Source organism: Castanea sativa, chromosome 6, assembly GCF_040712315.1.
Source record: "Castanea sativa cultivar Marrone di Chiusa Pesio chromosome 6, ASM4071231v1".
In the NCBI taxonomy this organism is placed as follows: Eukaryota; Viridiplantae; Streptophyta; class Magnoliopsida; order Fagales; family Fagaceae; genus Castanea; species Castanea sativa.
This window is the reverse complement of record NC_134018.1, coordinates 32,065,628-32,071,585: the sequence shown is the minus strand read 5'-3', so window position 1 is coordinate 32,071,585 and position 5,958 is coordinate 32,065,628. Positions and strand designations below refer to the sequence as shown.

The window sequence follows — 5,958 nt, the reverse complement described above, 5'->3', positions numbered from 1 at the left end:
ATAAACATTGAAAATAGGCAGCTTGCAGGTTTTGCACTCTTTCAAGATGCCTCAAGACAGTTAACCGCAAAATCAGCTCCATATATTGAAAGTGGTTGAAGTCTCCAACGACTATGTGTCCATAAACTGACATCATAACCCACACCGCCAGATAAAATCAATCATTGGGTAGAAATGTTGCTGATTTCGTCATTTTATGGCGGTTCATATGGCGGCCGGTTTTCAAGTTCTGGTTCAGCAGCAGTAAGATTCTCTTTAGCTTTAATGATTCTTTCCTGACGAGATTCTTCTTGCTTCCTCAAGTCTTCCATTTCTTTATATTTTTCCCTCGTACTTGCACCCCCTATAGACACATTCAATCAAGGTAAATTATTCATTTCCAAATGAAGCTAAATTTCTACTGCAATAGATTTTCCTGAGGATTCTCCGTACAATTTAGTGGTTTTTTGTTGTCTCTCCCAGTGGATGCTCCAAATGTAATGGTGCAATTGGTTACATTGGCTCCATTGGAAATGAGAAGTTTGGAGAGGAGATGACAAAAAATTAAAAATCAGCCGGTGTTAATGTGAGTTTCTCTTCGTCTTAGACTTGCACTGAACGTTGGTTATGTCTTCACCTTCTTATTGGAGTTAAGACAATTATGAAAATTGTAATCAGGTACATTTCTACCCAAGGATGAATCTACATCAACTGGAACCTGTGCTGTTTATGTGGTTGGTGGTCAGAGGTCAGTGATATGTCATGTCTGCACGTAAACTCAGAATGCAAGGTCAGTTCCATAGGGATTGCTTTGATTGCTTAGTTTCATGATGATTTACATGTTCAATCCAGTCAGCAGTGTTGGTAGGTTGCGTTTGTTGGACAGATAATTTTGCTGCTTTCACTTGCATTTTGTCAGAAAATATTTTGTAATTATAAGTAGATCACGCAAATAGGCAATACCCTACATGATTGGCCCATGTCCTACTCTAACAGTTTCCAACTCATGGCTCCCATTATTACTACTAAGAACACTTGAAAATCGAGAACCCCCTTCATTATAGTCCCATCTTATGTTCTCTATAGTAGCTTATGCTTATCAGGTACACAACTAAAGGTTTAGCTTGATTGTTATGAGAAATATATTTGTCTATTGTGACTCTGGTGTTAGATGTTGGAACATTTACAGTGTTCAATTCTAATCTGCAGGAAGTTGGAGTTAATGTCACAATATTTTTTTATTAAGCTTGCGTTTGCCTGATGTTACCTTCACTGGCAAAATTAAGGACAATGCATGTTAACGTAAGTTTTCTATCTCATAACTTTTGAAGAGTTAATTACTAAATTTAGTCAAGAAAGAATCTCCTGTGGTGCCTTGTACCTGTACGTTTCTTGTCACACGATTGTATTTATTCTCAGGTTTGGAAGTTCATTTACATTTTCTATAGGGTGTGCAAGTACGAGGGAAAAATATAACGAAATGGAAGACCTGAGGAGCAAGAAGAATCTTGTCAAGAAAGAATCATTAAGCTAAAGAGAATCTCGCTGCTGCTGAACCAGAACTTCAAAACCGGCCGCCATATGAACCTCCATAAAATGACGAAATCAGCAACATTTCTACCCAATGATTGATTTTATCTGGCGGTGTGGGTTATGATGTCAGTTTATGGACACTTAGTCGTTGGAGACTTCAACCACTTTCAATATATGGAGCTGATTTTGCGGTTAACTGTCTTGAGGCATCTTGAAAGAGATATGACAGTTTTTTTTGCTATCATAAAATGTATTGGTGTACCTATAAAATAAACTGTGATCTTGTTGTTGTATTGCTGCAAGAGTCCCCAGTGGACCACATTGTATGTATAGGTATTCTATTTGCAACTGTAAAGTCTAGAAACTAAAGTAATGGTTATTATGTTAATGGTCAGATATTTAGATTTTATGTCGTAACTTCTTCAGTTGCATCAACTTCAATCCAATTCAATCAGCTTCACGTAGGCCACCTAATCCAATGCATGATTTTTATTATATAAAAAACTCCACTTCTCAGTCTTGATAAGCCATGTATAAGAGGAAAAAATTTATATCTTCTATCTCTGCAATACTATTTAATTCCAGAAGTTTGAAATTTCATAGCTGTAGTTTAGATGTGTTTCATAGTTTTGTTATTTATCTGGAATTAGTTATCAAATTTAGAAACTAAACTATTTAATTTATGTCTTTGAAACACGTAATTGTGCAGAAGTTTGAAATTAAACACCCTCTATTTTAGATTAATTTCATAGTTTTGTTATTTATCTGAAATTAATTATCAAATGTATAAATCGAGCCTTTGAAATTCGATTGCTTTAATGTGAAAATCAAGTTTCAAATTGTCGATTTTTAAATATATCCTTTCTTTCATAGTAAAAAATAATCGAGCCTTGAAAGGCTCGATTTTATTACGTGACTTTTTAAAAATATATCAAAAAGATAAATGAAAATCACGTGTCCAATTTCTACAGTAGGTTTTTTCAAATTCGGTTTGGCATAAATGGAAAAAGATAAAATATAAATCTAGTTTCAGAGTCTCGATTTACATATAAAATCGAGTTTAAAAGCCTCGACTTAGAGTGAAAATGTTCTGCCTATTAGAATCGAGTTTAAAACCCTCGATTTTAGTTTAGTGGTTTTTTTTTTCAAAAAAATATAGGAAATGCCGCCTTTAGTGGTTTTTTTTTCAAAAAAATATAGGAAATGCCGCCTTTAAAATCGAGTTTAAAAGCCTCGATTTACATTAAAAATCGAGTTTAAAAGCCTCGATTTACATTGAAACTCGTTTTTCAAAGCCTCGATTTTCAGTGTAGGTTCTTTTAAAAATAATATTCCGCGGAAATGGTGCCTTTGAAAGTCGAGTTTAAAAGCCTCGATTTACCAAAGGAAATCGAGTTCCAAAGACTCGATTTCTACTGGGATTTTGTTTTTTTCTTTTTTTGGTTGCAGCTACAGCAGCGGTATTTAACCCTCAGCCCGTGGCATTAACTCTCACAGAAACTCACACCCTCAGTAACACACAGAGAAAACCTAAAACAGAGCTCTCAGCCTCACTAACTCTCACTCACTCACCCTCACTAACTCTCACTCACCCATAACTCTCTCACACCACTCACTCTCACAAAACCACATTGTCCACTCTCACTGCTCTTCCCTCTCAGCAAATTCATATCTAAGGTAAGGGTTTGCATAATTTGATTGTCATTGTAGTTGGGTATGTTGTCTATGGGTGTGGGTGTCAGAGTTTTACCATTTATTTTGTAGATAGTTAACATAACTTAGTTAATTTATCAATATTGTGAATTATAGAACTTGGTCTGATTTGGTCTGATTTGGTCTAATTTGGTCTCATTCGGTCTGATTTGGTCTAATTTGGTCTCATTCGGTCTGATTTGGTCTGATTTGGTCTAATTTGGTCTGATTTGGTCTGATTTGGTCTGATTTGGTCTGATTTGGTCTGATTTGGTCTAATTTGGTCTCATTCGGTCTGATTTGGTCTGATTTGGTCTGATTTGGTCTAATTTGGTCTCATTCGGTCTGATTTGGTCTGATTTGGTCTAATTTGGTCCATTCAGTCCACTTTGTTCCATTTTGGTCAGGAAGATCCATCTTTGTGTACTTACATATATAATTGGAGACAACATGTTTAGGTTGAGAGCCCTTATTCAAAATCTAAATTTATTAAAACAAATTCTCGAGTTTGGGGGTCAGTTGTCCACCATTGCTACACTGATATTCATAGTGCTACATGTGCTGCTCAATAGCTCGGCACTGTTGAACCCTATCTAGTCATATCATTCACACTCATGTCAATACACAGATCTGCATCATTTTGCAATGCACTGTTTTCAAGGATGCAGAAGACCCCTGAAAAGTTTATGATGCATTTAACACAACTCGGTATTGTCTTGTCAAGTTCATGTCAGATGAAACACAAGCATGCTAAATACTCTTCACATGAATACTGTTCAGCTGAATAGTCATAGTAGTACACTGCAACTACTGCCCAGAATAAGAGAATCTCACTATGACATTGGGAACATTTGAACAAAAAATTCGTATCGTGGTTTTCCAGCCTGTATTGACATGACAAGCCTGAATATGTTAAATTTTATTATTGAATACACAGTGGAATGAGGTTATAAATGTACCACAATTCTTTTCTTATTCCTACACCACTAACTTTGTAGGTTGAGTAAGCTATGAGTCGCAACGCCTCAACATCATCTCGTACACGTAGAAACAAGTTTCAATCTACTTCAACAAATGAATTATCACAAGTTCCAGCAGATCAACAACTACAAACATACACAGACCACTATGGAGGGAAATGGGTTGGAAAGAAGAGAGATTTCGTTAATATGCCAAGATACACGTACGAGAGTCTTGGAAGCGTTGGCCACATCATGGTCGGCAAACCTGCAAAACTAAGTACAGATACCACCGCAATGGAGTTCACCGTAGCAGAACCACCATGGTCAACCCTATACGAGAAGAGGTGTGAGTTGGAGGTGTATTGTCGATGGCACGGGTTACGAGTTCCTAAGGCACGCTCAGCCAAGTTACCTAGAGATGAGCCTGCCAACATACTTGCTCGCCTTGAACAAGAGAACAATCAAATGCAAAGGCGGTTAGACCGTTTTCATGCAGTCCAAAAAGCTAGGAAGCATCTAAAGGGGAAGGCGCAAGAGCGAGCCATGAAGTCTATTAATGAAATTACTGCGTTAGATGATGAAAGTGACATTTCAGACTTCTCAGATTCAAGCAATGATGACTTCCAAAAATTTCTACCTACGAACATTCAACGTTGTTGTTGATGTCTACACGTTTTGTGCAGACTGATCTGTTGTTGATCGTGAGGGCAAATGATCCTATTGTTCGTTGTTGGTATGTTATGAAAAGATGTACTTGTATTAGTGTTTGCAAGAATTATAAGTGCTTGGTGAAAATTATGGTCTAAACTCAATATTCCGTGAGTAAAACTCGCTTTTCTAAAGTAATACTGAATGTCATTATTTTTAGTTTAGTGGTTCTTTTAAAAATAATAATATTCCGCGGAAATGGCGCCTTTAAAAATCGAGTTTAAAAGCCTCGATTTACATTAGTTACCCAGTTTTTAGATTTTCTAAAATATCATCCCGTGGAAACGCTGCGTTTGAATCTACCCAAAGGAAATCCAGTTCCAAAGACTCGATTTCCACTGGGATTTTTTTTTTTTGGTTGCAGCTACTGCAGCAGTAAACAAGATTTAGTTTTTTCCCTTCCCCTACAGCAGTAAACAACTAGATACAACCAATCAAAGGGAGTAGTACATCAAAAACAAACAACCGGATTCAAACAGTTACTATTCATTGCTGGCTAGGGAAAAGCTGCACAACGCAACTAATGTGACGAGCACAATGGATAGCAAATAGTTCAATTACAACAACATTCAACAATAAACAAAATATAGAAAATAACAACTAACTAAAATTAACATAGTCTACATTCGGCAACAACATTCAACAAAGAAAAAAAAACACTTGTACATAACCACAACATTCAGCACATGCATATACAGAAGATAACGACAAGTCCCACGTACATTGCCAAAACTTCAATCGGGTCTTCGCTCGCCTGACAAACATGAAAATACAATCGTTAGTTTCCAAATGCGAAGAACAAAAACCAAATGAAATTCATAGCATATTATATAAAAACAGTGAGAGCACTTGCCTAGTTTGTAGCACTACCACTTGTCGAAGCCCCACGAGAATTGGGACAGCTTCTACGGTTATGCCCCTCTTGATGACACACTCCACATCGCTGCCTCGGTTGAATCTCCCTCAAGTCCGGATCTTCCCTCCGGCTTCCCCGTTCTCGTCGTACCCCATCCATTTCATTCCTTATTCTTGAGGCCACAGGACGACCTTTGGCCCGCAACAGCTGTGGGTCAGGCACCCACCG

General features: G+C 37.2%; 1 long non-coding RNA gene across 1 annotated transcript; it reads left to right on the top strand.

Moving 5' to 3' along the window:
• Positions 1-246: 246 nt before the first annotated feature.
• Positions 247-1,632, top strand: LOC142637866 (uncharacterized). Its single transcript, XR_012844922.1, has 5 exons — positions 247-364; positions 463-565; positions 658-769; positions 1,189-1,281; positions 1,399-1,632. It is a non-coding gene; the product is annotated as an uncharacterized LOC142637866 (long non-coding RNA).
• Positions 1,633-5,958: the final 4,326 nt, after the last annotated feature.